The sequence below is a fragment of the Eurosta solidaginis genome, chromosome 5 (genome assembly GCF_040869045.1).
Source record: "Eurosta solidaginis isolate ZX-2024a chromosome 5, ASM4086904v1, whole genome shotgun sequence".
Taxonomy (NCBI): domain Eukaryota; kingdom Metazoa; phylum Arthropoda; class Insecta; order Diptera; family Tephritidae; genus Eurosta; species Eurosta solidaginis.
This window is the reverse complement of record NC_090323.1, coordinates 146,942,208-146,968,469: the sequence shown is the minus strand read 5'-3', so window position 1 is coordinate 146,968,469 and position 26,262 is coordinate 146,942,208. Positions and strand designations below refer to the sequence as shown.

General features: G+C 36.6%; 1 long non-coding RNA gene across 1 annotated transcript in view; it reads left to right on the top strand.

The window, feature by feature from the left end:
* The first annotated feature begins 15,635 nt into the window (after positions 1-15,635).
* The window catches only part of LOC137253713 (uncharacterized), a 47,976-nt gene continuing 37,349 nt past the window's right edge, over positions 15,636-26,262 (top strand). Inside the window, exon 1 of the long non-coding RNA XR_010953867.1 lies at positions 15,636-16,137. This is a non-coding gene — a long non-coding RNA (uncharacterized lncRNA). The remainder of the gene's footprint in view (positions 16,138-26,262) is intronic.

Below are 26,262 nucleotides of genomic sequence, written 5' to 3'. Positions count from 1 at the left end.
GCGGAAGGACAGACGGACGACTGTGTATAAAAACTGGACGTGGCATCAACCGATTTCGCCCATTTTCACAGAAAACAGTTAACGCCATAAAATCTATGCCCCTACCAAATTTCAAAAGGATTGGTTAATTTTTGTTCGACTTATGGCGTTAAAAGTATCCTAGACAAATTAAATGAAAAAGGGCGGAGCCACGCCCATTTTTAAATTTTCTTTTATTTTTGTATTTTGTTGCACCATATCATTACTGGAGTTGAATCTTGACATAATTTACTTATATACTGTAAAGATATTAAATTTTTTGTTAAAATTTTACTTTTAAAAAAATTTTTTTTTAAAAGTGGGCGTGGTCCTTCTCCGATTTTGCAAATTTTTATTAAGCGTACATATAGTAATAAGAGTAACGTTCCTGCCAAATTTCATCATGATATCTTCAACGGCTGCCAGATTACAGCTTGCAAAATTTTAAATTACCTTCTTTTAAAAGTGGGCGGTGCCACTCCCATTGTCCAAAATTTTACTAATTTTCTATTTTGCGTCATAAGTTCAACTCATCTACCAAGTTTCGTCACTTTATCGGTCTTTTGTAATGAATTATCGCACTTTTTCGGTTCTTCGAAATTTTCGATATCGAAAAAGTGGGCGTGGTTATAGTCCGATATCGTTCATTTTAAATAGCGATCTGAGATGAATGCTCAGGAACCTACATACCAAATTTCATCAAGATACCTCAAAATTTTCTCAAGTTATCGTGTTAACGGACGGACGGACGGACGGACGGACGGACATGGCTCAATCAAATTTTTTTTCGATCCTGATTATTTTGATATATGGAAGTCTATATCTATCTCGATTCCTTTATATATGTACAACCAACCGTTATCCAATCAAACTTAATATACTCTGTGAGCTCTGCTCAACTGAGTATAAAAATATTAGGGTGGATAGTTAGAAATGAGTGTCGGGAGACGTCATTACTGATGATAGTATTTGAAAAGGTTTATTTGCATGTATGCACAGTGGGTCCTTGCAGCTGCTTAACTTGAAAAAAGGTTAACGCTTTAATACTTCAACTGCCATAACCATTTAAACAATAAAGCACCAATAAACTGACTGTTTCGCTAATTTTATACCTTTCATGAAAATGAAATGGTATATTAATTTCGTCACGAAACCCAAACTTGTAAGTCCTTAAAGGAAAATAGATAGACCCACCATTAAGTATACCGAAATAATCAGGATGAAGAGCTGAGTTGATTTAGCCATATCCGTCTGTCCGTCTGTCCGCCTGTCTGTTTGTATGCAAACTAGTCCCTCAATTTTTGAGATATCTTGATAAAATTTGGTGAGCGGGTGTACTTGGGTGTCCGATTAGACATTTGTCGGAACCGGCCGGGTCGGACCACTATAGCATATATCCTCCATACAACCGATTTTTCAGAAAAAGAGGATTTTGCCATATCTTACTCAATTTAACAGATTGAAGCTTCAAACTTCACCATATAATTTCGTATATTGCACATATTGTTGCCTGAAAAAATTGATGAGATCGGTCATATATATAGTATATATCCCCCACAACCGATTGTTCAGATAAGAAACTTTTCGTAATTACTGCCATATTTTAAGAGCTAGCGGCTTCAAATTTCAGCGAATGCTTACGCATATAGCATATATTGTTGTCTGAAAAAATCATAAAGATCGGTGGTATATATAGTATGTATATGGTGTTATATGTAGTATATAGTATATATATATATTTTCGCAATTTTAGCCCCTTTTTAACAGCTAGAAGCTTCAAATTTCCCCGAATGCTGACGCATATAGCATATATTGTTGTCTGAAAAAATCATAGCGATCGGTTGTATATATAGTATATATCTCATACAACCGATTGTTCAGATAAGATACTTTTCGCAATTTCTACCCCATTCTAACAGCTATAAGCTTCAAATTTCACCGATTGCTTACGTATATAGCATATATTGCTGTCTGAAAAAATCATAAAGATCGGTGGTATATATAATATATATATGGTGGTATATATAGTATATATATAGTATATATGGGATATTTCATCCCATTTCGACCAATTTTGAACCCGACCCTTTTAGAATTGGCTGAAAGTTTTTCTTCTTTTTCTAGCTTACGAAAGACGTTTTTCAGAATTTTTTAAAATTTTTTCATCCAACTCAAAAAAAGTTATGAATTTTTAAAAAAACACCGTTTTTGTTTTCAAAATGCTATAACTTTTTCAAAAATTGACCGTTTGGGATAATTTTTTTTTATTGGTTTTTAAATGCACTTTTCGGAAAAAATTCACAAAAATTTTTAAAGTTTTTTTTTTTTTGTAATTTTTCAGTTTTTCGAGATTTTTCGAATTTCGCCCTTTTTTTCTCATAAAAAACTTCAATCAATTCTGCAATCATCCCCACTAATCCCGGAGTGGGCCGAGAATTTTTTTTCTTATTTAATTGAAAAAAAAAAAACTTTAAATTTTTTTTTTGTATTTTTTCCGAAAAAAAGTACATTTAAAAACATATTAAAAAAAAAAAATGATCCCAAACGGTCAATTTTTGAAAAAGTTATAGCATTTTGAAAAAAAAAAACACCATTTTCCAACTCAAAATAAGTTTTAAATATTTTGAAAAAAACCGTGTTTTTTTCAAAATGTTATAACTTTTTCAAAAATTGACCGTTTGGGATCATTTTATTTTTTAAATAGGTTTTTAAATGTACTTTTCGGAAAAAATACAAAAAAAATTTTCGGCCCACTCCGGGATTAGTGGGGATGATTGCAGAATTGATTGAAGTTTTTTATGAGAAAAAAGGGCGAAATTCGAAAAATCTCGAAAAACTGAAAAATTACAAAAAAAAAAAAAAAAAAATTAAAAAATTTTTTTGAACTTTTTCCGAAAAGTACATTTAAAAACAAATTTAAAAAAAAAGATGCCAAACGGTCAATTTTTGAAAAATTTATAGCATTTTGAAAACAAAAACAGTGTTTTTTTTTAAAAATTCATAACTTTTTCTGAGTTGGATGAAAAAATTTGAAACACTTCTGAAAAACGTCTTTCGTAAGCTAGAAAAAGAAAAAAACTTTCAGCCAATTCTAAAGGGGTCGGGTTCAAAATTGGTTGAAATGGGATGGAATACCCCATATATATTTTTTTGCGATTTCGGCCCCATTTTAACAGCTAGAAGCTTCAAATTTCACCAAATGCTTACGTATGTAGATCTGTTCACTATATATTTCTTATCTTATACATCCGATTATTCGGAGATTACGAACGGGATAAGATTATTGTTCAGCCCCATTCATGAAAGGTATGAAATCTTCGGCATAGCAGAAGACAGTCCCGTTCTTACTTGTTATATTTAACATTATTATTATTATATTATATTTATTACATAAATCGCGGGTTCGAATCGAGCATTTATTTTTGCTTTGAGGATTGCTTTTAAGATTATATTGAAGCTTTTGTGAAAAAATTTCGGGACTGCCTCTGTATCACTGAAGCAATGTGTATATATCGTATTATTATTGTTTTCAAGATAATTGCAAAAACCTTTCGCAATTATGCGGGTGTCGTCTTCTGGATTATTTTGAGATCACTTCGCGACCATTTTGGTATTTTCTTGTCTTTTATTTTCAGTCTATTTTGGGTTCACTTCGGTATAGTCAAAGGCTTTTTTTGGATACATTTCCGATAGTATTTCAAAACCAATTGGGGATAATTTTGAGACTATTTCCGGATCGCTTCGGGATAGTTTCGGAATTTTTTTGGGATCATGCATGGAATTTGTGGGACTGTTTCAAGATCTTTTATGCACTATTGCGATAATGCTTTTTTGAATCTTTTCCGAATTGAGTTCGGGAGAATTTTGGGCCCCTTTCGGGATTGTTTTTGCAATTTTTTCTTTTTCGATGTAATATTCTTTTTCTTTTCTTTCTCTTGCATTTTATTTATTTGTTTTTTCACCTTCTCTTTCCCTCTTATTTCTTTTTGTTGATTTTCCGACAGGGTTGATAAATGATGTATACTGGAACGATTTTTTCAAGGGATGATGGAAAATCGTTCCAATATACATAATTTCTCTTTCCCTTCTTTTTCAATTTTTGTTTCTGCTTTTTTTACTCCTTGAGGTTAGTGTTTTCTTTTTCGTTTCCTTTTATAACTCCTCATTTCTTTTCACCCTTTTTCCCCTTGTTTTCACGTTTACTGTTTTTTGTGCTTTTTAAATACTAAATTCTTTAACTAAGATTTTTTATTAGGCTATTTTGACCATTTGGCATTTGATGCAAATAAAACAACTTTTTTCATCTTTCTAGCTTTTTCAAGGGTGATCTCTGTATTTAACAACAGTATTAACTAAGATTTTTTATTAGGCTATTTTGACCATTTGGCGTTTGATGCAAATAAAACAACTTATTTCATCTTTCAACACGACGTTTCGCTAGTCTCCCTAGCTTTTTCAAGGGTGATCTCTGTTATTAAATACGTCGGGTTGAAAGGTGAAATAAGATGTTTTATTTGCATCAAATGCCAAATGGTCAAAATAGCCTAATAAAAAATCTTAGTTAATACTATAAATAAATTGACCGAAAATTTATATACTCAATTTTTTATTACCCCTTTATATTTGCGCATTTCTCGTTCTTTTTCCCCTTTTTTAATTCATTTTTTTTATTTTGCTTTTGTTATGAAGTATAATTTCCTTGCTTGAAACTTTTTAATTTTTATTTTTTTCTTATTTTCCTGTTTCTTTTTTTCTTTTTTTTGGGGTTTACTTATTTTTTTATTTTTGATTTTCATTTTGTTTTCCTTTTCTTTGTTTTCTTTTTTATTTTTTATCTTTGTTTTCCTTTTTCGCTTTTTTGTGTTTATTTTCGCTTTGTTTTTATTTTCCTTTTCTCTTTCCTTTTTTATTTTCCGTTATCTTTTTATTCTCATTTTTTTCTAATTTTCTTTCTCTTATTTTTCTTTGCCCTTTTCTTTGTTTTATTCTTTTTCTTTTTTTGAATCTTTTTTATTTTACTTTGCCTTTTTCTTTATTTTTATTTTTCGTTTTTCTCTTTTTGTTTATTTCTTTATGTTTTATTTTTTTTTCAGGAAAAACTTTTCAAGGCAAATTTTCAATAGCATTTTCATAGCCAACAACAATAGCACTAGTAACGAAAACAACAGAAGCAATAGAAGTAATCGGCCAGCTACAATCGGCCAATGTAAAAAAAAAACAAATCGAAAACTTACGAGCGACTATCAAATGATCAACAACAATATTACGTAGAACAAAAAAAAACGTTTTAACCTCATATTTATATAACAGATAGATACTCGGTTAGGCTGATCAATAGATGTAGGTAGGTAGGTATACCTATATGGATGAATTGACATTAGACCCGCCAGAAATAAGCGATTTTTTTGCTTTCGAGATTCGGTTTTATGTTAAGCGATCATCACATCAGGTGATCTCGGTGATATCACCAATAGTATTTCATAAGATTTTTGAATAGCAGTTAGTTTCTTTACAAAGCCATACCACATCAGTTTGTAACAAACTGTAATGAGTTGATTTGAGGGAAAGCGATGAAGTGAAACTCCTTTACGACAGCTTGAAACAAAATGATGTGATCACAAGATCAATTGAATCAGATGTTCAAATGATATTCATAACATGTGATGATTAAGTACTCATATTGAATATGGTGAGGATATTAAAAAACCACACCAAAATGCCATTGACCGCTATCATGTCTTAAAACTATTGATTATATATAAAATAAATTAAATAATCAAATTTAAATTATCGAAATCACATTATTTTGAATCCTATTAGGCTCATGCGATCTTGCGATCATTTCGCATTTAGTATAGGAAATTATAGCTTTAATGAAGTAAGTTGAAGTTTGGGGAATCAAGTAGTGATATTATAACAACCTGAATAATTGACCACGACGTATTCTTAAAAGCTTTTTGATCATATCATGAAAGATAAGATGAAGAAAATAGCTAAACGAAATCTAGTCAACGTATTGATATTATACATGTGAAAGTTTGGAGATGTCTGCCTTTGTACGCAACCATTCCAGAACGCTAAATAGATTTGAATAAAATATGGCAGGTATATAGCTAATATTCTGGTTCCACGGCCCCTGATAACAATTAATTTTTATATTTTTTTCTCAATCGCCTTTGTGACTAATTCGTGATTTTAGGGATCATCGAAACTGTGTTCGGATTGATTTATGCATAATTTCTGAAGAATTTTGTGACTATTTCGGGATTATTTCTTTGCTATTCTGGATAGAGTTGGGATTGCGTTGGTAACATTTTTAGATTATATCTCCAGATCATTTCGTAATTTTTTTCGGAAATTTTTGGAACAGCTTTCACATAAAAAGCTAGCTAAGGAATGAGGAGGATCAGATTGGTCAAAATAATAGCGTCTTCTTCTTCGACAATGCAATTGAGTGATCATGATATAATTCCAGACACGCCTTGAAACAATATGATATGATGGCAAAGTCACATGATATATTTGATTTATCATACGATATTAGTGAATCATACCCACATCATATCAAATCCCATTAAAATTATTGCTCAAACTGAGATATATTGTGAAAATAAGTGATCAATATGATTACTAGTAATTCTTGATTTTATTAGTAAGGAACTTAGTGACTAATCTTTTTTTTTGAAATCTCTGTATTCAATATATTATGACTCACATATATATATATATGGTAATGCAAGTGATCTTGTGGTGAAATCAAATTTCGTAAATGACAATAAACTAAAATAATATAAGAGATATTGGATTATGACAAATTATACAGTACTTATATTATATAACATTTTAGTGATCGAGTAATCATCATAAGAGGTTCAGATCATTAAACGCAAGATCAGTAAGATCAAAATGAAACAAAGACGAAAAAATGTGATGAGATGCCAACAGCAGCTTCAAATACAATGATGTGATCACAGAATCAAATAATATATTTGATAAAACGGTACTCACAACCTACCACCAAGATCACATTAAACAGGATGTTAATCATCAGAATAACCCAGCCATATTTAAGCATCAGTCGTCGCTACAAAGCTGGATATTGTTGATTTTATCAACAAAGGATTTAGAGATTTTTGATTTCGCTTTCTTCAGAAATGTGTGCCTGTAATTTATATATGATTATTTACATTACGTTACGGTGCTTTATTGAACGATCTGTTCGACCTTGGAATTAGTGATCAGGTGCTACTCATAAATAGTTCAGCTTATAAAAGACCAGATCAATAAAACAAAAATCCTTTCTCGAACCTTCCAATCTTTGATTCAGGTGATCTTGACAGCAAAATTTCAAATCCTAGAAAAGGTCTCATTTCTATGGTCAGTCTATTGCTTATTTCCACATAATTGCATATATGTATATGAACTTTTATGTAGTAAAAATGTATGTACGCGTCAGTGTAATCGCGAACGTTCACTTATCGCATTAGGTTAGTTGCTCAGTAAAAAAAAAACGCGAAGCATGGGCGGTGCGAGGACCGCCACAGTCGCTTAGGAGCTAGTCACAGTGAGAGCCGACGAATTAGCAAATCAACCGCACTGCGCCTAAAAGGCACAAATAGAAAATGCAATAATAACAATAACAAGTGCAATAATAATACAAATTTTGCTTATATTTAACAGTAATTTGCAATAAAAAAGACAACGGCTAAATTTTTGAGTTGTAAAGAAGGAGCGAATTTTTTTTGATGCAGCAGTAAAGCTGATGCTGGTTCGAAAAAGGACTATCTCAGAAGTTTACTCAGGGTTTTTTATTTTTAAAATCACTTTATCTCAGACTTGCACTTCACAATACCCATTTCAGTAATTTATATATATCAAAAACGTTTTTTATAAGAAAAAAAAAACCACCTCATATAAGCGTTTCGAAAATGCTCTCAGCTGACAATGTAAAAAATATATATCTCCAAACAGTTTTCTTCCTAGAACGTTTTTATACTCAGCTGAGCAGAGCTCACAGAGTATATTAATTTTGTTTGCATAACGCCGTAACGGCATAAACTAATCGAGATAGATATAGACTTCTATATATCAAAATGATCTGGGCAAAAAAAGAAATTCATTTAACCATGTCCGTTCGTCCGTCCGTCGGTTCGTGAATACGATAACTTGATTAAATTTTGAGGTACGAACGGGATCGGACTATAACCACGGCCACTTTTTCGATATAGAAAGTTTCGAAAAATCGAAAAAGTACGATAATTCATTACCAAAGACGAATAAGGCGATAAAACTTGGTAGGTAGGTTTACCTTATGACGCAGAATAGAAAATTAGTATAATTTTGGACAATGGGCGTAGCACCACCCACTTTTAACAGACAGTAATTTAAAAGTTTTGCAAGTTGTAATTTGGCAGTCATTGAAGATATCATAATGAAATTTGGCAGGAGCGTTACTCCTATTACTACTTATATATGTTCTTAATATAAATTAGCAAAATCGGATGATGAACACGCCTATTTAAAAAAAAATTTTAAAAGTAAAATTTTAACAAAAAATTTAATATCTTTACAGTATATAAGTAAATTATTCAACATTCAACTCCACTAATGATATGGTGCAACAAAATATAAAACTAAGAAAAAATTTCAAAATGGGCGTTGCTCCGCCCTTTTTCATTTAATTTGTCTAGAATACTTTTAATGCCATAAGTCGAACAAAATTTAACCAATCCTTTTGAAATTTGGTAGGGGCATAGATCTTATGACGTTAACTGTTTTCTGTGAAAATGGGCGAAATCGGGTGAAGCCACGCCCAGTTTGTATACACAGTCAACCGTCTGTCCTTCCGCTCGGCCGTTAACATGATAACTTGAGCAAAAATCGATATATCTTTACTAAACTTAGTTCAGATAGTTATTTGAACTCACTTTATCCTGGTTTTAAAAATGGGCGAAATCTGACTATGGCCACGCCTACTTTTTCGATATCAAAAATTTCGAAGAAAGATAGCAAAGGCAAGTTGCTCCACTTTTTAGTATTACCATTTGTATGTATCCATGAAAAAGACGATTTTGTCTCCAGAGCTCTAAGCTGAGTATGTAGTGTTCGGTTAAACCCGAACTTAGCCTTCCTTATTTGTTTCTAATTATATTCTTTCAAAGAAAGTTGTGAAATAATTTCTGATTGGTCCTCAACCAATTGTGAGATATGGCATTAATAAAAGGTTTTTCAGTTTACATTATGTTCTTTATAAAAAAAATAGAAACTTCTGTTGAATGTTTCGTGCCTCGGAATCATCGCATTTTATTAGCTATAAAAAATGGTTTAAAATTTTATTTGAAGAAGTTATAACTATATTGTTTAAAAACTGTACGCTGCATTTTTATTGCACACCACTGTGAGCATGTATATTTCAGCAAAATAGCCTTATATGTATGGGTATTACTCTGTGCTGGAGGGATTTGGGCGATGGTGCTGGAAGTGCCATGTGTTGCTAGTAGAAAATATTAAATATGACATATACTCATGTACATTAGGCTGGGTAAAATTTTAGAGCAGATTCAAGAGTTCTATAAATAATACACAATTTAACATATAAACCAATATCTAGAGCTGCTTAAATATAATTATTTTTGATTTTAAAAACTGAAGCGCGTAGAAGAATGTTGGATAGCTCTCCAACTTTACGTAAAAATATAGATTTCTAAGACCTTGGCTCTTTTTCCGTCTATCACAAATTTGTAGACTTGGATATTCTTTCAAGTCTTTTCTGAACTATCTTTCAATGGGGTAAAGCGATTACGCAATACAGAGTGAAGCCGCGATCTCTAATCTGCTACGAATGATGGGGGAAAAAACGGTGCTAAAAAAATTTGACCCACTCTAATGTACATGTGTGCCATAATTATATTCACACAAATTGACATAGATGAAAAATAACAAAAGAAATTCAGCAAAAAAACAACAAAATTCTCGCACACATGCAAACACAGTAAAGTATATAATCATCTGAATTAAATATGGATAGCTTAATGTAAGAATATTAGGCCGTTTCGAATTATAAAATGTTGACAGTCAAAACGATTTACATCTCCAAGTTTGTTGGTTTTAAAAATGCTTTCCTGCCCAGCAAGAAGTGCTAATGTTCTAATTGTTGATGGCTCGGTGGAGATTAGTACTGGTCGTGTAATAATTCCTTTAATCCATCTTCCGAACAGACCATCTTAAGTTTTTCAAGCCCTACGAATCCTTGCGCCCGATAAATATTCTTCCAGTGAAACTCCGAAAATTGGACTTTCTACGCATTGTGCCTCTAATTTGACTTAATTGCTTTCAGCTGAACTTCATACTAACTTCAAGTCAAAGAATATACCTGCACCAGCGAATTTTTTACCGATCAGTATTTCGTCGTCCCCTCAAAAAATGTAGGAGCTTCTCAAGATCATAAACATGAATATCCCCAATGAAAAGCGACACAATAATACTCGAGAGTCCACATACAGGGGCAACATAACTAGGAAAAACGGAGGAAAAGAGAGGAGGTAAGATGATCAGACGATAAGATACAAAAGCTCGCCGTTCGGGAGTACACAGCACACCAAGCAAGGTCATCGTAGATCTCTGACTCTGAGATAGAGGCTAAAGAGACGTAGCGGAGAGTACTAGGCTAAGGCAAGTTAGGTAGTTCGAGTTCAAGTTGAATAGGGTTGAGCGAAACCAGTGTGAGATGGTGCTTTCGATACCTACATTAGCCATAACAACCTCCGATACCGCTCGTGAAAAAGTGCTCCAATATATGAAGCAGAATAAGACGAATCCACCCACCCGGAAACCAAGGCGTGGTCATTCCGAACTTTATTAGGAAAGTCGTTAAAATAAGCCTAGACAAACGATTACAAATTTATAGTCAAAACATGTACTTTGAAATATTGTTTTTCGTTGGTGGTTTAATGCTAATATTTGATCTTCTGTTACTGTCTAATGTACATATACACATGCTTAAATATATGTAAATCATAAAGAAGGCCGAGTGCGAGCAAAGAGCGTTGAAGAAATAAATCGCAAAATGTGGTTACGTGAAAAATTATTTCAATAAAATATTATTTTGCTTACGTTTTATTTATGCACAAATACAGCTATTCATATAAATACAAATAAACAAATATAGATGTGTTTGGTTTTTGCGATTATTTAGCAGGTGTCCAAAATAAGATTTGTATGAAATATCAGTTTTTCGAACAAGCGAAACGTTAATTTCATACAATAATTCGTCTTACTTAATAAAACTTAACAGTTATTTCCTGACCGAAATTTATCTCTCTTTCAGTAACAATTAACATGAAACCTTCAAATGTGCTTATAGTTATTTGGGAGCTCTGTTATGTATTAATATGTATATGAATATGGCGCTACATGTTATGAAGTGAATGGATAGTGGAACTGTAAGTACTTGTACAACTGTATTTGTCCAGAGTTGGCTTAGCTCTAATTGAAGGTGGGAAAAGGTGTTTGTGCAAAGAGGGTGAGCGGGGTCAAAACGGGGATGAGGCTTTTTCTGCTATCACAGGCAAAGTAGCTAACTTATTGTATGGATCTATATATATATATATGTTTATATATAAACGTTAGGTCGATAAAACCGTTCATAAATATTTTTTACATGCATTAGTTGATAAAATATTCTTAGAAGAGCTTCAATGGTTAATGGCTATGAATTGTTGGTAATGTGATTATCGTTTGGTTAAAAATTTTTAAGTTCTGTTCTTTGAATATACATATTCGCTTGTTTTTTTTTACTCCAAAAGAGATGAACTAGATGTAAGGAAGTCTAAGTCATATATATGAATTTATATATATGCACATTAAGGATACATTTAAGGAGAATGTGACTAACACAAAATGATATTAATGCTGAAATATACTACTTATACACATGCAAATATCGCCCTGCGTAAGCAGCTTTAAAACAGTTACTCTCAAAATCAAATCTCTTTAAAATTTTCCGCTTTTTGTTCGATTTTGGAATTGAAAGTTTTGTGTGAGTACCAGAACCATTTATAATGTTTTCAAAATTTTCGTACTTTCCTCTAACTTAGGTTTTGTTGAGTTGGCCGGTCCGGTTCAGTTACATACCACAAGCGTGTTGAATAATTTGTTAACAAGCATGTTCGAAAGCAGTTTTTTTAAGTGGGCGTTGTCACAAACCGATTTTTCTAATTTCCCAAGGGGTATTTAGAATAAAAAGGATAACCTTCTTGCCAAATCCTCAATGGATTTTGATCTATGCGCCGCGAAATTTTGAATTTTCTTCCCCTAAATGTAGTCGTAACCCCGCCTATTACTAAACATTTTACCAAGTTTGTATTTTCCATAAAGCAATCCAACATATTAAATTTTAATAAATTATCAGTTCTTGGTAATGAGTTGTAGCATTTTTTTTAATCTTTCGAAATTTTTATAGTTTTTTTTTAAGTGGGTGTGGTCGCCAACCGATTCCGCTTATTTTAACAAAGCACATATCTGTGCTAAATTTCAACATGATATCATCTAGGGATTTTGATTTACTTTTAAATTTTCTTCTTCTAATTGTAGGCAATGCCACGCCTATTATTCAAAATTTTTTAAAATTTCTGTTTTTACTGACAGTGGCAATCAACATATTAATATCCAGCACCTTACTCGTCTGAAGCACCTTACCCATCTGGAGTATTGAATTGTTCCCATTTTTCCAAACTGCAATAAAGTGTTTTTTTTAAGTGTACGTGGTCGCCAGACGATCCCGTAAGGGTAACCTCACTATTAAATTTCAACATAATATCTGCAATGGCCTGGGATTTATGGCTTCTCCCAAATGTAGGCGTTGCCACGCCCATTTTCCAAAACTTTTCCAAATTTTTATTTCTCATTATAAAGTCAAGTCACATATAAAGTTTGGCAATGAATTATCGAATTTTTTCCATTTTTCGCAAGATTTTGATTTCGAAAAAGTAGGCGAGGTTATGGTGTGATTTCGCACATTTTCAATATAGATCTATTCTGCGCCCAGATAAGCTAGTATACCAAATTTCGGAAATATATATAGATTTTTGCTCAAGTTATCGTGTTAATGGACCGATGGACGGATGTACATGGCTAAATTAAACTTTTTCCATGCTGATAATTTCTGATATGTGAAAGTATATATCTACTGATCTCGATTTCTTTATGCCATTGCGTGCTACCGTTTGCCAATCAAAGTTATACTAATCTTGTGTACAAGCACACGTTGGGTATAAAAAGTATTTAAGCCTAGAAGAATACATTGATAAGGTTTTATTGTGATTAGAGAAGGAGAAGAAAGAACTCAACGGAAACATCGGAGATGAGAGGGGGAAGAAGAAAAATTACACTTTCTTTACACAGCAATCATTAATTAACCAAACTGTGGCGACAAGTAAAACCAAACCTGACAAATGAAGTAGATAAGTAGAGCATGAAAAATGATATGAGCTAAATGGCAGGGAAACAAATGACAAAAAAAAAATTGCAAAAAATAACTACGGATATATGAAACGAAAACAAATTGAAAATGTAAAACAAAATTAAAAAGTTCTGGGGGAAATTATGAAACTGGCGACCGCAATTTGCAAATTATGACGAAATCCGTGCACATGTATATCCGAAGGTACACATAGACATAGCCGTAGCGAGAACCAAAGTTAGAGCGGGGAAAAGATATTTCTGAAGATGACACTAAAGTGCCTCAACGATTTTTCCATGATTATTATATTTCTGCAAGTGCGTATCTTGCTTCAAAAATGAATGTATTCGTTCACGTTTTTAACGAACAAGTTCATCACGGGAGGAGGGAATATAATGAAATTGACGGATCTAAGTGGTAATGTCAATATATTCTTGCGATAGGAGGTCAAATTAATTTGATTCCAAATCTTCGGTTGGCTTCAACAACGACAACGACTATGACGGATACGGATATGAACGATAATCAGTACGACTACAACTATGACTATGACGATGAATGCGAAAACGAATGCGACAAAAACTACGACAACGACTAAGATTATACAAAATCAACGGCAATGAATACAATTGTGATGATGCAGCTCTTTTAGTATTAAAAAGCTAATAATATGACTACGGTGAACGAATAATGAAATTTAACTATGAGTGGGTACTATAACTACGGCTACTACAACTAAGTACTTACGACTAAGACGACGATTACCACTGCGCCAGTACTTTAATTTACTATTCCAGGCTGGGTCGAACCAAAAAATTTGCAAAAGTCCGACTTTAAATTTGAAGCTTATGTTGCGAGGGTCTCGAATTCTGGCTTTTTCTGTGATCCTTGCAAATACAATTCAAATTTATTTTGATGTAAGTTGTTATTCTGACATCTGCTTGTAAAATTTTATCTGTCATAGTTTTTATCTTGTGAATCTCTATAAATCCTTTTAATGCCGTTTTTAGCTCTGTAGTTGTAGCCTCTTTATTTTCATCAGGCTAAGGAAAAAGATTATGTGAAAGCGACTACAGACCTTTACAACACGATAAGAGGAATTATAGATCTTCTCAAGGCAAGGGTAGTAAAGAATCAATTTAAAAAAAAAATATGTCAAACAGCCAAGTTTCAAGAAAAAAACAATTTTGAATGTACTTTGAAGTACTAAAACAAACGTTTAAAATTTAGAGGAAGATTGCAGGGTACTATTTTATTCTTTACTGTACTATAATGTACTTTTCTGTATTTTTCTGTATTGTACTGAACTGTACTGTACTGTAATTAACTGTATTTTACTTTACTGTACTATACTTTACTGTTCCGTACATTACTGTACTCCACCGTAATTTTCTGTATTTTACTGTACTGCACTGCATTGTTCTTTACAGTACTGGACTTTATTGTACTGTTTTCTTTAAACCCAACTGTGCTGCACTATACTGAACTGTGCTGTACTGTACTTCCTCGTACTATACTTAGCCGTACTTTTCTTTACTGTACTGGATTTTACTGAACTTTACTTTTCTTTTCTGTTGCACCCAACTGTGCTGTACTTTACTGAACTCTGCTTTACTGTAATTTACTGTACCGTAATTTAGCATACTGTATTGTACTGTACTGCACTTTTTTTTACCGTACTGCTCTGTACTTTACTTTACTGCAGTGAGGTGCTCATTACTTTCCGGTACTGTATTATACTGCACTGCACCGTACTGTACTGCAGTATACAATATTTTACTATACTTTACTATAATGTACTATACTATGATGCACTTTACTGTACATTCCTGAAGGATCTACCTGGTCAGCTTTTTCCTTCGGAGCAACAGCTTTTTTCACATATCTACTAACATGAGTATGTATTTAATGCACTTCACTTGATGATCCGTGCAGGTGAATGTAGCTGCTCTTCGACCACATATTGCCCAACTCATAGGTATTCAAACACATATATACCCGCCAAAAAATTGTCAGCTTGTATTAGCTTATTTTCATTTATTGCAATGTTTTTTTTTTTTTTTTTGTTTATATAATCAGGCATGATTTTCATCTAAGAAGCGAACATTTATACAAAGCTGAAAGGTCATAAATATAATGAAGTCAATACAAGGAAAATACTTCTTACAATAACTTATAGTTTTGTTTTGGGTATTTCAACGTCACACATATGTCCAGGCGTATGTAAATAAATGCATTTATAATAACTTACTTGCACAAAGTTACAACAACTGAAACGCCAGAATGCAGCTGCAAATGTGGCCACTAACAATCACCGCCAGTCACTAAAAGCAGAACTTCAATCTAAACAGAAAATCGTTCACATCATCGGTTTAATATCTACGCAAACATACATATGTACCTACAAATAAAAGCTTAAGTGATAACTTTATACAATACAGGAGAACTCGATGCTTAAAAACACTGCCCATCACTGACCGTTGGTTGCTGACACATGCAAACATTCCCATTCCATTAGCTACATACTCGTCGTCAATGTAGCAAATTATTTCGAGCCGGAATTACTATAGTACGATGGCAACAAAAACAACAGCAATAGCAACAAAATCTCATCACATCACACCAAGTCAAGGATGCTGCACACCAACAATATTTGCCATGTAAGTATGTGCTTATATGGATGGCTATTTTAAAGCTTTGCCGCTGCTTGTCTTTGCTTAATGCGCCCACCCACGTCAACCCGCAAAGTTGTTTTTGCTTTTATGCAAACATGCATTGAGCAAATCTATCCTCCTATATCTCGATTGCATAGAAATGCATATCACTCAGCTTTTGTTGTAGCATATCGTACTAATAATTGTTGTTGTTGTTCTATAATCTTCAACGATTGCTTCTGACAGTAGTTGATGATTTCGATATGTTTGTTGTTGTTATTGTGCTACAGTGTTACCACCCAAAAAAGGCTATGATGGCTCCTGCTGATGCGATAAGATAGATTTTGTGCAATTCATTGAAGTGGCTTTGAAACGCTTTGATTGAGATCGGTATTTTTTGTTGCTGTTATATCTAAGTGTGTAAGTATTAATTGCGTACCTTTTAGGGGCACTCAGCATGCAGTTCGAATAGATAAGATATTGTGTGTTTGAAAAATTTTCAGCTTCATTACCTTGAGTTGGGATTATTAGTAAACAATAATTTTAAGGGCAAAAACTACCCTCAGCTGTATTATTTTAATCCGTCATGGAATACAATTGAAGTCGTTGTTAAAATGAGTGAGGAAAATAGTTTAAATCGCCATTTGATTTGTAATTGGAATTCAGTTGCATTTGATATTTTTGTTAGGGTGAATTAAATTCGCACATTTGGCATTTGTTATCATTTTAGATCTGCACATTTTCTGCATATCTGGATTTCTGGCAGTCGAATGCGTTAACACAGCAGACGCTAACACAGGTGAGATTAGTTTTAGGCCAGCCTACGATAATCGCCAGACAAGCAATTAAATCATCGGTTGGAGTTAAAGCTCGAACGCATAAGATTTGTCGCTTCCCATGCAAACGCATGCAATCTAGTCATCTATCAATGCACGATGCTGCATTAAAAATCTTATGTGTTCGAGCCATTAAATGAGCTTGATTCAAAGTTAAAGCCGAGACACAGTGAAGTTTTTCATATAGACGCGTTCAACGCAGTCTTATGCATGGCATAAGATCGCCACAATGACACGAGATGTTGTGTTTGTAAATATAAAGAACCTTCAGACTTAGAAATTGAAACTTATTTCACCTTGCCCAATCACATACAAAATTTCGCGAAGCACTGTTAGAAATACTCTCACTATGCAAAAAAACAAAAAGAAAATACTTCCTAACATATTTTGTCTCCTATTCATTTGTTAACATGCAATTTATTCACGCAGGTAATGTGCTACTTCTCTTTGTTGCCCTCCTCGCAGCTGCTTCTGCAAATGCAGTTAAGATAGATCCCTATTCTCTGAGCATGGAAGCCAAGCGGGCAGTGGCTCATGATTGTGGCAGTGATCATAAAGATTACCTATTAAGTAGGGTCCTCTGTTCGCTTACTGTTGTAATTGAGACAAGCTTGTACGGTTATCTTGCAACTGTCCGAGGAGTACGAATTGAAGGCTCCTAACTCCTTGAATCGCTATGTACATTTCTTTTGATTGATATAATTGGAATCTGCATCTCGACCGCTTCCGCAGCCTCCAGAAGTGCCCTTGCCCTTGCAAGTTCGTCTACCTTCTCGTTGCCCTCGATGTTCCTGTGACCAGCTACCAATATAAGGGCTATGTTTGCCAAGTTAGCTGCGCCTTGAAGCGATCTCATGCAGCTGCTGACAGCCTTAGACGAAGTGATGGGGGAGTTAAGGGCCATGAGCGCTCCTTGGCTATCTGAGTTAATGCACATAACTCCCTCCATTATTTTCACTACTTTAGCCTTTACCTATCTTATTCTCCCCTCATTGTGTGGGACTCTGCTCCTTCTCCACGCTTCCCTTAGCCTTTAAATTTTGGTTCTATTTCCTCTACTTTTAGTTCTTTGCTTTTCCGGCCCACTCTTTGTTTTATCCTCTGCTTCCTTTCTCTTTGACCTTTTATACCTTCTCGTTGACTCTTATCCTACCCCCTTTCCTATTTCTTCTTATTTCTATTTCACACTCTTATAGATCTTGATAGTATCTTCTTCATCACTTTCTTTCTCCTTTTTTATCATCATTTTATATATTTGTTCTGCTCCATGCACCAATTGCTCTTCTCTTCGTTGCCTTGTTCTCTCTTTTAACCGTTCCTTTTGCCGCCGCTTTTTTACCTGTCACGCTAGGCAGGGGTAAGAGTATTTCACTTCCTCTTCGTTTCCCTATCCCTTTTCTCCTCACACCCATTGGAACCATACGGGAAACATATATGTAGCAAGTATCTACTTGAAGCAAACTCGGACGTTAATAGAATTTTGTTTTCAGATATGCTTTCAACTTTGTGTATAAGAGTGCAATATCACCCTAACTTGGCTTTCCTATCTCAGAAAACTTTTGAAAATTACTCTATTTCAGAATATATTTCAAAAACCCTTTGCTTCACAGTTTTATTCATAAATTCCCAATCTAAGGCCCACTTGCAGAACGACAAATATTTTTTTAACCCAGAGGTCAATTTAAAAAACTTGTCGAAAACTGCATGAGTTTAGCCTCTCATATGAAGTTAACTCTGAGTTATAAAATAATTTGCCATTCTGAAAGTGGGCCTAAGCATAATTTTAAAATATTTTGTTTTGAAGAAAATGATGAAACGCACGTTTGCATCAAATCCTCAGGCAGAGCGTTTTTGAAAAACATTTTGAGAAAGAGCACTTTAGAACTGGGAACAGAATTCATAATTCTCTCGCAATCCTTACCTATATACATTTTTAAAGCTTTATGATTGTTTTTTTTTCAATTTTTTCGATATTTTATATATTTTTTTATATATACATATTGAGTGCTAAACGACTTATGTATATACATAGATAAAAACAAACACATTTTTGTCGTTTAAATTTATAAAAATTGTTCCGAAACTTCGATACTATTTGCACTTCCTTTACTCACCTTTATTTTAAACTAGCCTTTACCCGCGGGCCCGTCCGCAAGGAGAAAATAAAATATATGTGCTATTCACGTTAGATAACTTATTAAGTGATCTGTTTAAAAATTATTTTTGTCTAATGTATTTAATTTTTGTAATTAGGAAAAAAAAAGAACTAAATGAGAAGATAAGCTGAAAGGCACGCTTTCATGAATAGTACAATACAGTTTTTTCGAATTAAAAAAATACATTTTGTTTTTAAATTAAATTAACTAATATGAAAGGGGTGACATAATTACTACTCATAGAACAAAGGAGTGAAACTACAATTAGCTAAAACCAAAGAGAATTTTTAGACGAAAATAGTGTTGCTTTTTCGGGTATTTAGTTGGTTAAAATATTACAAAAAGTGTAATTATAGTTATAACAGTTCCTTACACGATTATAGAACGAAAAAGCTGTTGTTAGATTGAAGATAAAACATACCCAATTTTAATTACGAATAATTAGAAGCAAATCCACGGCGATAAAAGCTCATAATTTAAAAAGGCATGTGTGCTGAACTACCGATTGCGAAGAGACCTAAAATGATCACGGAAGGGTCCCAAGATGATACTAAAATTCCAGGACAGATCCCGAAAATCATCCAGAAATTAACCAGGAGGGGTCCCAAAGTGATTCAGAAATAGTCCGAAAAGTCCCGAAATTACCCTTATGGGTTCTCGTACAGATCCCGAAAACCATCCAGAAATGATACCGAAAGGCTCGCCAAATCATCCCGTATTATTCCCGAAAAAGTAGAGGAGTGGCCCCGAGGGGATTCCTGACGGATCCAGAAAGCCACCCAGAAATTATGCCGGAAGGGACACCAAATGATCCCGAAATGGCCCCGACGGAATCCCGGATGGATCCCGAAAACCATACTGAAATGATGTCGAAAAATACCCCAAATCATCCCGAAATAGCCCCGAAAAAGTCCTGAAATGATCCCGACGGTATCCCGAAAACTATCCAGAAATGATGCCGGAAAGGTCCTCAAATGATCCCCTAATAGTCCCGAAATGACCCTGACGGGATCCCGGACGGATCCCGCAGACTATGCAGAAATGATGCCGAAAGGGTCTCCATTTGAGCACGTATCAGTCGATAAAAAGTCCCGAAGTGACCCCGACGGGATCCAGAAAACTATCTAGAGATGATGCCGGAAGGTACCCCAAAATGATCCCGAAATAGTCCCGAAATGACCCCTACGAGATCCCGAACGGATCGCGAAAACTATCCAGAAACGATGCCGGAAAGATCCCCAAATGATCCCTTAATAGTCCCGAAATTACCCTGCTGGGATCCCAAACGTATCCCGAAAACCATCCAGCAATGATGCCGAAAGGGTCTCCAAATGATCCCGAATAAGTCGAGAAAAAGTCCCGAAATGACCCCGACGGGATCCCGGACGCATCCCGAAAACCATGTAGAAATGATGCCAAAAAATACCCCAAATGATTCCGAAAAAGTCCCGAAATGACCCCGACGGGATCCCGAAAACCATCTAGAAATGATGCCGGAAGGTACCCCAAATGATCCGGAAAAAGTCCTAAAATGACCCCGACGGGTCCCGGACGAATCTCGAAAACCATCCAGAAATGATGCCGGAAGGGACCCCAAATGATCCCGAAATAGCCCCGAATAAGTCCCGAAATGATCCCGACGGGATCCCGGACGGATCCCGAAAACTATCCAGAAATGATGCCGGAAAGGTCCTCAAATGATCCCCTAATAGTCCCGAAATGACCCTGACGGGATCCCGAACGGATCGCGAAAACTATCCAGAAACGATGCCGGAGAGGTCCTCAAATGATCCCCTGATAGTCCCGAAATGACCCTCACGGGATCCCTGACGGATTCCGAAAATCATCCAGAAATGATGCCGAAATGGTTCCTAAATTATCCCGAATTATTCGAGAAAAAGTCCCGAAATTACCCCGACGGGATAACGGACGGATCCCGAAAACCATGTATAAATGATGCCGGAAGGTGCACCAAATGATCCCGAAATAGTCCCGAAATTACCCCAACGGGATCCCGGACGAATCCCGAAAGCCATCCAGAAATGATGCCGGAAGAGACCCCAAAAAATTCCGAAAAAGTCCCGAAATGACCTCGACGTGATCCTGGACGGAAACCGAAAACCATCTAGAAATGATGCCGGTAGGTACCCCAAAATGATCCCGAAATAGTCTCAAAATGACCCCGTCGGGATCCCGGACGGATCCCTAAAACCATCCAGAAATGATGCCCTGAAATTACCCCAACGGGATCCCGGACGAATCCCGAAAGCCATCCAGAAATGATGCCGGAAGAGACCCCAAAAAATCCCGAAAAAGTCCCGAAATGACCTCGACGTGATCCTGGACGGATACCGAAAACCATCTAGAAATGATGCCGGTAGGTACCCCAAAATGATCCCGAAATAGTCCCAAAATGGCCCCGCCGGGATCCCGAACGGATCCCCAAAACTATCCAGCAATGATGCCGGAAAGGTCTTCAAATGATTTCCTAATAGTCTCGAAATCACCCTGACGGAATCCCGAACGGATCCCGAAAACCGTCCAGAAATGATGCCGAAAGGGTCCCCAAATTATCCCGTATTAGTCGAGAAAAAGTCCCGAAATGACCCCGACGAAATCCCGGACGAATCCCTAAAACAATCCAGAAATGATGCTGAAAGGGTCCCCAAATGATCCCGTATTAGTCGAGAAAAAGTCCCGAAATGACCCCGACGGAATCCCGGACGAATCCCTAAAACAATCCAGAAATGATGCTGACAGGGTCCCCAAATGATCCCGTATTAGTCGAGAAAAAGTCCCGAAATGACCCCGACTGGATCCCGGACGAATCCCGAAAGCCATCCAGAAATGATGCCGGAAGAGACCCCAAAAAATCCCGAAAAATTCCCGAAATGACCTCGACGTGGTCCTGGACGGATACCGAAAACCATCTAGAAATGATGCCGGTAGGTACCACAAAATTATCCCGAAATAGTCCCAAAATGGCCCCGTCGGGATCCCGGACGGATCCCTAAAACCATCCAGAAATGACGCCCTGAAATTACCCCGACGGTATCCCGAAAACCATCCAGAAATGATGCCGGAAGGGACCCCAAAAAATCCCGAAAAAGTCCCGAAATGACCCCGAAGGGATCCCGGACGAATACCGAAAACCATCCAGAAATGATGCCGGTAGGTAACCCAAATGATCCCGAAAAAGTCCCGAAATGACCCGGCGGAATCCCGGAAGGATACCGAAAACCATCCAGAAATGATGCCGGTAGTAACCCAAATGATCCCGAAAAATTCCCGAAATGATTGCGACGGGATCCTGGACGGATACCAAAAACCATCCAGATGTGTTCCCGGTAGGTACCCCAAATGATCCGGAAATAGTCCCGAAATTACCCCGTCGAGAGCCCCGACGGATCCAGGAAACTATGCAGAAATGATGCCGGAAAGGTCCTCAAATGATCCCCTAATAGTCCCGAAATGACCCTCACGGGATCCCTGACGGATTCCGAAAATCATCCAGTTATGATGCCGAAATGGTTCCTAAATTATCCCGTATTATTCGAGAAAAAGTCCCGAAATTACCCCGACGGGATAACGGACGGATCCCGAAAACCATGTATAAATGATGCCGGAAGGTGAACCAAATTATCCCGAAATAGTCCCGAAATTACCCCAACGGGATCCCGGACGAATCCCGAAAGCCATCCAGAAATGTTGCCGGAAGAGACCCCAAAAAATCCCGAAAAAATCCCGAAATGACCTCGACGTGATCCTGGACGGATACCGAAAACCATCTAGAAATGATGCCGGTAGGTACCCCAAAATGATCCCGAAATAGTCCCAAAATGACCCCGTCGGGATCCCGGACGGATCCCGAAAACCATCCAGTAACGGTGCCGAAAGGGTCCCCAAATAATCCCGGAATGGTCTGGATATGACCCCAATGGGATTACAAATAAGGCGAAGCTAATTGTAGAACCATTTTAGTAAGGCAGCAGGCGCGTTGGAGCGAATGAAGAGTTACATATAAACATACAGGTAAAGCTAATAAAAGCGTGCTAATAAAAACAATTGATGGAGGGCGGATGGCGGGAGGAGAAGTACCGCTGCTAGTTTTTCCAAAATTGTTTAGATCTCGATCTGTGTGTGCCAGATACCAAAAGCTATTGATTTAGGAGAAAATTTATATTGAGTTATAACAATTTATAGATTTTACACCAGATGGGAGAAAGGGAGGGGGGGGGGGGGGGAGCGGAGGGTGTCTCTGCTCACTTTGTAAGCCCTCGACTTATTTGACCCATTGAGTCTGTGATATTGGTGAAAGCCAGTATACGTACAGTTATTATGTGTAAAAATTATTAAAAAGTAATTGCTCGAAGGGGTCGTGGGACCCCCACCCCTCATTTCATGTTCGAAAAAAATTTCGCTAGTAGACTACTGTCTGTGTCCCAAATTTCATCAAAATCCGTGTAGCCGTTCTGGCGTGATTCAGTCGCAAAGACTAAAAAATATAATAATTAAATTATAACTGTTCGTGGGAGCGGGGACCTCCCCCCTTTTGAAAAATATATAGCTAGTAGATCCTTCTGGACTATTGGCTATATGAGTGCCAAATTTCATCCAAATCCGTCCAGCCGTTCTTGCGTGATTGAGTCACAAAAACAAACGTCTGGACAAACATCCAAACATCCAAACATCCAAACATCTAAACATCCAAACATCCAAACTTTCCCATTTATAATATATACTAGCCTTTACCCGCGGACCCGTCCGCAAGGAGAAAATAAAATATATGTGCTATTCACGTTAGCCGGCTTATCAAGTTATCTGTTTAAAAATTATTTTTGTCTAATGTATTTTATTTTGGTAATTTTGTAAAAAAAAAGAAGAACTAAATGAGCTGATAACCTGAAAGGCACGCTTGCGTGAATAGCACAATACAGTTTTTTCGAATTAGAAATATACATTTTGTTCCTAAGTTAAATTAATTGATATCAGAGGGGTGAATGAATTACTATTCATAGAACACAGGAGTGAAATTACAATGAGCTAAAACCAAAGAGAATTTTTTAGATGAAAATAGTGTTGCTTTTTCGGGTATTTAGTTGGTTAAAATATTACAGTGTAATTATAGTTATAACAGTTCCTTACACGATTATAGATTAAAAATCTGTGTTAAAAAAAAAAAATGTATGTAAGGCGCGATAACCTCCGAAGAGATCTAAGGCCGAGCTTCTCTTCCAATTTGCATCGTGCTCCTCTTATTGGCCGGACAAGACCTACATGTTTTATACCGACTCCGAACGGCATCTGCAAGGCAGATGAGTTTTCACTGAGAGCTTTTCATGGCAGAAATACACCCGGAGCGCTTGCCAAATACTGCAGAGGGGCGACCCCGCTTAGAAAAAATTTTTTGTAATTGAAAAACCTTATTTCCAAAATTTTGATGTTGCTTTGCCAGGGGTGTGAACCCAGGGCATACGGTGTGGTAGGCGGAGCACGCTACCATCACACCACGGGCTGTGTTAGACTGAAGATAAAACATACCGAATTTTAATTACGAATAATTAGCAGCAAATCCACGGCCATAAAAGCTAATAATTTAAAAAGGCATGTGTGTTGAACTACCGGTTGCGAAGAGACCAAAAAGTTTCCCGGAAGGGTCCTAAGATGATAATAAAATTCCAGGACAGATCCCGAAAATCATCCAGAAATTAACCAGGAGGGGTCCCAAAATGATTCAGAAAAGTCCCGAAAAAGTCCAGAAATTACCCTTATGGGTTCCCGTACAGATCCCGAAATCCATCCAGAAATAATACCGAAAGGCTCCTCAAATCATCCCGTATTAGTCCCGAAAAAGTAAAGGAATGGCCCTGACCGGATTCCTGGCGGATCCCGACAACCATCCAGAAATTATGGCGGTAGCGACACCAAATGATCCCGAAAAAGTCACGAAATGGCCCCGACGGGATCTCGGATGGATCCCGAAAACCATACTGAAATGATGTCGAAAATACTCCAAATGATCCAGAAATAGCTCCGAAAAAGTCCCGAAATGACCCCGACGGAATACCGGACGGATCCGGAAAACTATCCAGAAATGATGTCGGAAAGGTCCTCAAATGATCCCCTAATAGTCCCGAAATTACCCTGACGGGATCCCGGACGGATCCCGCATACTATCCAGAAATGATGCCGAAAGGGTCCCCATTTGGGCCCGTATCAGTCGAGAAAAAGTCCCGAAGTGACCCCGACAGAATCACGAAAATTATCTAGAGATGATGCCGGAAGGTACCCCAAAATGATCCCGAAATAGTCCCGAAATGACCCCTACGGGATCCCGAACGGATCGCGAAAACTATACAGAAATGATGCCGGAAAGGTCCCCAAATGATCCCCTAATAGTCCCGAAATTACCCTGCCGGGATCCCGAACGGATCCCGAAAACTATCCAGAAATGATGCCGAAGGGTATCCAAATGATCCCGAAAAAGTTACGAAATGGCCCCGACGGGATCCCGGATGGATCCCGAAAACCATACTGAAATGATGACGGAAGGGACCCCAAATGATCCCGAAAAAGTTCCAAAATGACCCCGACGGGATCCCGGACTAATCCTGAAAACCATCCAGAAATGATGTCGGAAGGGAACCCAAATGATCACGAAAAAGTCCCAAAATGACCCCGACGGGATCCCGGACGGATCACGAAAACCATCCAGAAATGATGCCGGTAGGTACCCCATTATGATCCCGAAAAAGTCCCAAAATGACCCCGACGGGATCCCGGACGAATGCCGAAAACCATCCAGAAATGATGCCGGAAGGGACCTAAAATGATCCCGATAAAGTCGCGAAATAACCCCGACGGGTTCCCGGACGGATACCGAAAACCATTCAGATAGGATGCCGGAAAGGTCCTCAAATGATCGCCTAATAGTCCCGAAATGACCCTGCCGGGATCCCGGACGGATTCCGAAAATCATCCAGAAATGATGCCGAAATGGTTCGTAATTATCCCGTATTATTCGAGAAAAAGTCCCGAAATTACCCCGACGGGATAACGGACGGATCCCGAAAACCATGTATAAATGATGCCGGAAGGTGCACCAAATGATCCCGAAATAGTCCCGAAATTACCCCAAC